Raw genomic sequence first — 10152 nt, forward strand, 5'->3', positions numbered from 1 at the left:
TATATATATGTATGTATATATATATATATATATATATATATATATATATATATATATATATATATACATACAAAAAAAAATTTAATGTTTTGCTCTATTTCAAAGTCTACGCCACCCAACGACAACACATTACATTGGAACAGATCACTGCCTTGAGACAATGCCCCAAGACATGCTTTCTAGCATTCTCATTTAAATTTGACCTTTTTAACGTTGAAGTGTATCAATAATTCATCAGCAATTAAATAAAAACACTGAGCATTTATTTTTCATGAGTATTGCTGTGGACCCCTCACCATGGCTTACCGACTTAACGGACACCTCCAAAATCCAGACCCCCAATGTCACGGCAGCTCAAGACTCCACTGTTTAAATTTGTACAGTGACTCGACAAGACATTGAGCTTTATAGTGCCGTATATTCGTAACAATGATACCAGATTTGATCCAATAAAGTGTCCTAAATCAACCACTGGACTTGACAATTACACCTAATTGTAACACTGATCACTCTAGACATCACTACTGATCACTACTAGTGGGTCACCACCCTAAATTGGGCAACAGGAGTGAAGAGGAAAAACAATGTGAAATGGAAATAATAAAATGCAGATAACCATGTAATACACTAGCTACCCTAGTACATATGAGGATAACGAAATGGATAAACTAAAATTAAAAGTGTGTGGGGGGAGATGCTTCCTTGTTGTTGACATCAATGTGTGCATCCAATCAAAGTCTATTTTAGTATTTTAAAGCAAATTCATCCATTCAACTTGGTAGAAGTAGACAAATTAGTAAGATTCCAACATGGACACTCTCTCATTCACAAAAAGAATTAATAAAAGTACAACAACTACAAACAAAGACTACGTTAAATCCAGTTAAATAATAAATAAACATGGTTTCTCCTAACCGGAATTTTAATTATTGGCCACCAAGAGCATAAAAGCATAAAAAAAGTTGAGATATTTCCACATTTAGTGTATGTAAATGTTCACAAATTGTTAAATTGTTTATGCAGTTAATGGTAATCTTTATGAAATTGGTATTATTGAAATAAAATGTAATAATATTATTAATAAAACTTGTTTATGCATGTAATGCTTTAGGGCTATCTTAGGAGTTTTTTTTCACTTTGTTAAATTATTTTAGTACTGGATTGAATCATCTGATGTAAAATCTGTCCTGAAGCAAAACTGCTCTAGGTGTTATTACACTGCTGTTGAAGCAAAGTGCTGTAGAAAGGCAAAGCATATTTTAAAGAAAAGACAAGCTCTGTCACATTGATAGACACAGGATTGATATTGCACTTCTGTGACTGCCAGAGCAGAACGTCAATGTTCCAACACAACATGTTCAGTTCAGCCTAGGACATGTAAGAGAGAGGTGTGATCATTTAATTACTGTACAGCACATATATTTCCTTACAGAGCAAAAGACTGCAAGGCAACCGGGAATGTGGGTTCTGCAGACTGTATTATGCCACATAATAATACAGAATAGGAAAAAGGAAACCGCTGCAAATGCATAAACATCAGTGTGTCACAGGCGCACCACCTTTATTCTGCTGCCACTATCTGCTTCTTTTGTTCATGGGTAATTTAGATTATTGTTATTAATAATGGCAAAATGTAGGTGCTGCTTGTCTGTGCAAAAATCACTGCAATATCGGAGCATTCTGGGATGTTGCCAGTTACTAAGTTGCTCGTGGTTGCTACGTTGCTTGAAGGCTCAAGTCAATGGAGCTCACACATAAATCTATATGATATTCTAGCCCTAGATCATTTAAATTTAATTGTCCACCTGCCGAATGTAATTCAACTGCTTAAATATTAATGATTGAACATGAATATTAATTTGTTCCTTTTATAAAACAATCACGCCTTAGCAAACACCATTCATTAAAAACCATTTATATGACACTGGTGAGGCATACTACACTGAGGTCCATTGGAGACTATTTTTGTTTTTAATTAACCCCAAATTTAATCAGACTTTTTTTATCAGCATAACAACTACAGTGAAAAACTGAACTGAAAAATGTGTTCAATGAAATGTTCCTCTTTTGATTTAATGACAGCAGCATTTGAACTCCAAGAGAAGGGTAAACCTGATGATAATATCCCTTTTGCTATAACATTACTTTGCATTAAATGTTTTGAAATTTAAATCATTATTTATTTCCATGTTTAAAATTACATTTTGATTCCCAGATTTTCAGTGTTTAATTTTCACTTGATATCGATACAACTGCATAAACAAAATTAAAATATAAATGAAATTAAATTGAAATATAAATTAAATTAAATTGAAATATAAATTAAATTAAATTGACATATAAACTGAAATTGAATTGAATTAAATTTAAAATAATTAAATTAAATTAAATAAAAAAATCTTGGGCATGATTCCTTATCACTGCTTTTGTTGCGTCACAAAACTCACAAATACAATATGCTTGCTCTCACAAACAGACATGTTTGTTGAAATACTTCGACTCATTTTAATGGGGCCTCTCCATTCTAATAAGCAGCTGTCTCTTTTATTTACCACCTCACAGTCTCTGAGCCGTTCCCTCTTCTTTTCCACAACCACCAGCATTATGGGCAATCAATCGATAGCACAATACAAGGACAAAAGCCTTCGAAGTGTCTCCTGCCTCTTCTTCAGGGCTCTCCATCTCAAGGCCAAATGAATTTCGGCAGTAAACACGCAAAGAGATGAGCAGTTATTTGAGAGATGGAGTGTCGAGTACTTGGGGTGACAATAAAAATGGCATGTGGTGCTACTCTACATGAGAACGTGCATATCTTCTGTCGGCAGACACCGCATGATTGTTCCATTATCATCTTTGCAGTAAATTTTCCTTTCATGCTCACAGAGACACATTTACATAAAAGGTATAAAAATAGAGAACCATTGAGAGACTTTTCAAATGCAGCATATCTAATGATAAGAAATACACATGGGGATTTACAGGGAAAAAAGCATGTAATGAGCTTTAGTTATTCATCTATTCATACTGCTCCTAACACAAATGATTCCTGTATAAAGTTTTGTAATAATAGGACAAATATTTTTATTATTTTAACATAAATTTTTTAATCAATATTGTGATGATTGAATTTACAAATGGAATTAAAAGGAATTCGAAAGCTTGCTCAGTTCATGAAAACTTTTTCAGTGACTTCCAACAATGTACTACAACTGTTGTTTAACTGAATAATTTGGAAAACACTCTCTTCATTTACTCAAACAAATATTACAATTCTTCTGTGAATTAAATATACTGTAAAAGGAAGAAAATCAGACTAGCTCTCAAATAATGCTAATCTCCAAAACAAACAAACAAACAAATAAATAAAATAACACACACACACAAGCATAATAAGTATAAAAGTATCTTTCATGGTGTCTTTTTTTATCATTTTGTAGCTTGACATTATAAATAAACATATTTTCTTGTATATAAAACAGTGGCACTGACACTCAGCCTTTTGCATTCTACGAACAATATTGGGTTAAAAACAGCATAACTAAATTATGACAATTTTGGGTAAATTGTCACTAAGAATTTTGGAAAAGTGACAATAGCAGATCCAAATTTTATCATGCTAAAAGAATGCAATATTTTTGCGAGAGAACACAAATGCTTTTCTTAGGAATGCAAAAGTTTACAAATTTCGCTCACAAAACGTAATACTTTTGGCAAGAGAAGGCAAAAACAAGGAAATATATGTTTTTCCTCCCATCTAATGTTTTTTTCCCTCATCACCATATTTCCTAGAGGGCTCTGTTAAAACCAACCAAAAAATTACAACAAAACAAAAACTTTTAACGACAAACAAGACAAATGCTGCAGTAACTTTCTGAAAACTGTGCAGTCCAAATCTGTGTGTACTTCAGAATGAACACGCAAAGCAAACTCTGCTTCCACCAAAATATAAACTTGCATCTATAAAACCAAATCTGTGCGGCTCTGCATTTAAAAAGAAAAGATGTTAATGTGTAGGCAATAGTTTCCCCCTCTCGTCCCTCTCGCCTGTCCTGTAATTTTTACATCCACAGCTCAAAGTCATTCTGTCTGGAGCACACATTCTGCAGACACGCATTTCAAAACCCTGTTTCATGTATATAACACTAACTATTACCCACCAGCAACTGCAGCCGCAATCTCTTGGTCCTCCTAATGCTTCTGATCAGCTGTCGTCCCATCTTTTTGGCATACCAAATGGAGGCCAGCATGTCACTTACGAGTCCTGAGGTGAAACCCTGCACAGCGTGGCAATCCAGGGTTTGACAGACCGCCGGATACAGCAAAGTACTCCTCGGCTCTGATCCGAACTCCCCACCCACCCCCAGAAGCTGCGTCAAGGTGATCCCATGATGCAGTGCAAGCAGGACAGGACTGTGGTAAAGGGGGCTAGAGAGCTTCACGAGTGAACACATGGACATGCATGCTGGCCGTAAGGGGACGGCTGGTGCTACGGAAGTCTAAACTGTGGTCTGTTAGATTCCCCAAGAATGACACAGCTCATTTTTCAGTAAAGCTGTCTCTCTCTTCTCCCCTCCTCCCCTGCATTCCTCCTCTTTGCTCTCAGCTAGTCTAACGGAGGCTTTCAGACAGGCAGGGAGAACGTGGTTCAGAGCAGAGCGCTATGCTACGCGGTACAAAGCTGAGACAGCAACATGTCTGGAACACCAAGAGCATCAGAGACAGACTGGCATAATTCTTTGTTATATTATTATTCAGGTAGCCAAATCTTGTCAAAAGTTACACACAAAGAGGTAAGCTATATGTTAGTATTTCCATTCTTAACCGGTTCCTCAGCTAAAGCAGGACCTAAGTTTATGTTGCCATCTTTGCTTACTGGGCCACACTTTTCAAGCCAATAGCTAGCGCTGTAAATATCATGTGACTAATCACTCTGAAGACATAGGAAATTAGGACATTGCTAATTGGTTGATCAAAGTTCCAAAACTTTCACCAGTGACTATCCTGAGCTGATGCCAATGGCAGCAGACAGGGAAAAGTATAAACCCATTTAACACTTTAAAAACCCCAGAATGAATGAATGAATGAAATGAAAGGGGAAAACAAAGATTTTTTTTTTAAATAAATAAATGCTTAAATTTAGCAAAGACATGTATAATTCTACAAATATGTTAATTTAAAACAAATAGAATCCTGAAAAATTGTCACAGTTTCCATGGAAATATTAAGCAACACAACTGTTTTCAGCATGGCTAATTATAAGAAACTGTATAATATATAACTAATGCAACAAATTAATTAGACATAGAATGTTAACATTAACATTAGAATGAGTTTTGATGAATCATGTAACACTTAAGAGTGCAGAGTAATAGCTGCTGAAGATTTAGCTCTGCTATCACAGGAATAAATTGCACCTTACAGAAAACTGTTCTTTTAAATTGTATTATTTTACAATATTATAATAATATTTCACAACCTTAACTAACCTAAACTTTTGTCCCTGTCTGTTACTTCATGCCATGTCACGACAGACATTTAGTTCAATATAGAACACTTTTGGAGAAGTGTCAAGATGTTAATGTATAGGTTCTGGAATATTGGCCCACCAGTTGATATCCTCTCTTCAGGCCCAAAATATCCACTGAAGAAGAGTTGGCAACATCAGCAAGGAAGTAGTGACATTTACTGTAAATGCTCCAAATATTCACTGCAGCTTCAATGAGGTCACCTCTTCCAACTCGGAGGCAAAACGCCCAATCTCTGATAAGACTACAATAAAGAGGTTAGTCAGACACTTTAGCCATTTCTGCAACAGTAAACAAAAAGTGCCATATAATACATGTATCAAAAAAGTGATCTGCGATAAATGTGGGGATATTAATCCTAATACAATCTTTGTGTAAAAAGGATCACACAAAAATGAAAGTTTTGTCATCATTTACTTGCCCTCTTTCTTTCTTTCTTCTTTGAAACACTACAGAAAATGGTCACACTTTATTTTAAGGTCCAGTTCTCATCATTAACTAACTACTGTATTAAGAGTGACTTTTGCCTCAAACTCTTAAAAACCGACTGGTTGCAATTGAGGGAAAGATGAATGCGGCCAAGTACAGGGATATCCTGGACGAAAACTTTCTCCAGAGTGCTCAGGACCTCAGACTGGGCTGAAGGTTTACCTTCCAACAAGACAATGACCCTAAGCACATAGCTAAAATAACGAAGGAGTGGCTTCACAACAACTCTGTGACTGTTCTTGAATGGCCCAGCCAGAGCCCTGACTTAAACCCAATTGAGCATCTCTGGAGAGACCTAAAAATGGCTGTCCACTAACGTTTACCATCCAACCTGACAGAACTGCAGAGGATCTGCAAGGAGGGATGGCAGAGGATCCCCAAATCCAGGTGTGACAAACTTGTTGCATCTTTCCCAAAAAGACTCATGGCTGTATTAGATCAAAAGGGTGCTTCTACTAAATACTGAGCAAAGGGTCTGAATACTTAGGACCATGTGATATTTCAGTTTTTCCTTTTTAATAAATCTGCAAAAATGTCAACAATGCTGTGTTTTTCTGTCAATATGGGGTGCTGTGTGTACATTAATGAGGAAAAAATTGAACTTAAAATGATTTTAGCAAATGGCTGCAATATAACAAAGAGTGAAAAATTTAAGGGGGTCTGAATACTTTCCGTACCCACTGTATATATGCTGGTAACTGTTGACTGTACCTATTGACTTCTAATATTTTTCTTTCATACTATGGAAACTGATGGCTACCATCAACTTTTTGGTTACCAACATTCTTCAAAATATCTTATTTTTGTGTGTGTGCTCAACAGAAGAAAGAAACTCACTCAGATTTGGAAAAACTTGAGGTTGAGTAACTGTCCCTTAAATAACTATCGGCTAACACAATCCAACTGCTGTCAGAAAATATAAAATATTTAAATAGAAAATACATAAATTATATAATCCAAACTGCAAGTTATCCAACAGAAATCTACATACACTCTTAAAAATAAAGGTGCTTCACGATGCCATAGAAGAACCTTTTTGTCTAAATGGTTCCATAAAGAACCTTTAACATCTGAAGAACCTTTCTGTTTCACAAAAGGTTCTTTGTGGCGAAAGAAGGTTCTTCAGATTACAAAAATGCAAGAAAGAGATGGTTCTTTAAAGAACCTTTGACTGAATGGTTCTTTCTGGAACCAAAAATGGTTCTTCTATGGCATCTCTTGAAGAACCTTTTGAAGCACCTTTATTTTTAAGAGTGTACATGCCACCTAACACTGTGACATCTCTGCCGCCTAGTGCTTAAAAAGCAAACTGCAACACATTTCTCTAAATTATAATCTTGTGCAATCCGTTTTATCATTGGTGAATCATAATGAACAACATGTGAATAAAAACCATAGAATCGCGCTGGGTTACCTGCATCAGTGTGTCACTTTGCGAGTATAGTGTGGCAAAGGCGGGGGCTGGGACCTCCTCACCTCCTAATGTAGACGGCCCGTCAAAAACGCACTCCAGAGACTCTACCTGAGGAGGGGCACGCAGCTCAGGTGATAAATATGAGTAGCAAACACACTCTGACAGAAACACATACACACAAATATATCAAACAATGTGCCCACAAGCAGCTTTAAAATGAGAGTGTGTGAAAGCATCGTGCCCTTCACTTAAACCCATGCAGCTACGACATACATAGCACAACAACTTCACTAAGCAACAAACAGCTGGCAAACGCAAAAAACGAGTGAGAAACAGGCGGCATGAGGTGAGTTCAACCTAATGACTGAACTCTAATCATCTATTATATCATAATGATGATCGATCATACTGCAGCACACATACAAAGCATTCTTTTCTAAAACCATGGATCACCATGATGAACTGCAGACACTCATAAAAAGCACACACTTGAAGTTGTGTGGCAGAAGACAGCAGGAAATTGATGGCATTTCCATAGCATGGAGTCATTCTGAGAATGCTTGGAAAGATGGGTCACAATGTGATCACGTGTGTCAGCTGTGTATCTTAAAGCATGAAATAGGTGCTCTCTATAGTAAATGCTTGATGTTAATCAGTGAAAATAACTGGCATCTTGGACAGTCAAAGGTAAAATTATGTAAATCCTATATATGTATTTGAATTAATCAGCATAATTACTCAAAGGCAGGTCCACATAGAATTTAACCCACTCAACTCCACAGAAAGTTCCTTAAAGTTACCCATGTAGTAAAGCTCAAGTGGAAACATAACTAGAACCGCTTGGCCCGATGGTGGAAAAGCAAATAATTGTAACCCACACAATTATACATACCTATGCATGTTTGTTTATTAAACATTTTGGCTAATCATGTTTTCAGCATCCTATAAGAATATGAAATGTAAAGTTTTTATTTAAATTAAAAAAAACAGTTCTGTTAAATTGTAATACATTTTCACAATATTATGTTTTTACAGTATTTTTGATCAAATAAATGCAGCCTTGGTAAGCAAAAAAAAAAAACATTACAAAATCTTACAAACTATTAAACAGTAGTGTATATTTACATGCAGCAAATTTAAAACTGGAAATTCATGCTAGAGTCATATTAATGACAAAAATTATTTTAAAAAAAAATCTCTATTTATCACTCAGTGTTTCCAAATTATATAATATACCGTGACCCACTTCTTTTAGTTGTGAAGAGACAAACACACTATTTATTAATCCTGATAAAAATATCACAGCAGAGCTTTGCTATGCTTCAGCACAGATATCATTAGGCCTTTGCAAGTATGCAGGCCAGTCACAGGACGTTACAACTGTGGTACATGGGGAGCCACAAGATGTCAACTCCATCTGTGCCGACAGTTCCAGCCAAGCACAAAGGGAATCATAACACAATCCCAAAATCAGGCAAAAAGTAAGAATCTCAAATATCTATGACTTTAAATCAATAGGACGTTAAACAAAGCGCATTTGCTTTAGGAGGTGAACTCAGGCTGTGTGCCACTGAAGCGAAAGGTTAAAAAATCCGTAACTCTGGATGGGAGCATCCCTGTGTCTTGACTGCTAGAGCGGTCTGTAAATAGAAACCTGACCAGGGGCATGTGGTTCATGTGTCGTGTTCTGCAGAAAGCATGCAGTCATGTCATCATCAGGGCAGAGAGTGTGTAAAGCGAGATCTGATTCATGAGAAATTTGATCAACACTGACAAAATGATTTAACATCCTCCATTAAAGCAGAGAGCCAGAAATTTAAACTTGCATTTAAAGGTCCTACAGAGACAATAGCATCGCTAAAATGTGATGCTGTTTTAAATGGGATCCAAAAAATGAATACGTAAACTTTAAGGAAATAAACTTCATAAAAAATTATTTTACTGTGCCACCAGCATCACCAAACAGAACCACAAAATATTTATAATTTTGTATAGCATTTTACAATTTTTTTAAACAATTATAACTTGCTCTAAATACACCTGGCTGTGCATATTAAGATAAGCCAGGATAGTATTTTAGCATTGAAAAATTAACTTAAACTGCTAATGATCCTTTCATTACAAACAACGGGCACAAGGTGGCGTAAGGCTACTGCAGTCACTATTAAATATAGCAACCGACCATCGCCAGTCTAATAAGTCAATTGTTTTTAATCATCTTCAAATCACAATCATCTATCCTATTCTGTTTTAGTAAACAAAGCATGATTTGTTTTGGAGAAGGAAATATAATTGCAAAGATGCGTGTTTGTAGAGCAACGCACCCGTTCTCAGAGCTCATATTGTTGTGAGGGAGAGTTAAGAGAGCGCCGCGCGTCAGCTGGGCCAGCAGCCAGAAAGCACCATCAGCCTAGAGCACATGGACTGATTTAGGAGGAATGCAGGCTCATAGTGATGACAGAGCGAGTGTGTTTTTGTGTGTGTGCGGGGACAGAGAGCACTAGCTCGTGCTCTGCGCAGCTGAGGCTGATAGGAGGTGACAGGCAGGGCTTGTCAGGCGCTGCTCTGTCGGCATGCAGGGAGCTCCACTGATCTGAGCCCAGCACAGCTCCTCAAACATCAGCACTGCTCACGGTGTGCTAGGAATTATGGGTTTTAAAGACGCCAGTGAGTGAGAACACTAGGTGGGCGTAGATCACGCGGGGGACGTGTCCTGTCCCCCCC

The 10152-nt window shown here is 36.8% G+C and overlaps 1 pseudogene; it reads right to left on the minus strand.

Annotated features, from left to right (window-relative positions):
• LOC107590667 (disks large homolog 1-like) overlaps window positions 1-10152 on the minus strand; it is a 148350-nt pseudogene that overhangs the window by 74856 nt on the left and 63342 nt on the right.

The sequence above is a fragment of the Sinocyclocheilus grahami genome, unplaced genomic scaffold (genome assembly GCF_001515645.1).
Source record: "Sinocyclocheilus grahami isolate Dianchi unplaced genomic scaffold, SAMN03320097.WGS_v1.1 scaffold131.1, whole genome shotgun sequence".
NCBI lineage: Eukaryota > Metazoa > Chordata > Actinopteri > Cypriniformes > Cyprinidae > Sinocyclocheilus > Sinocyclocheilus grahami.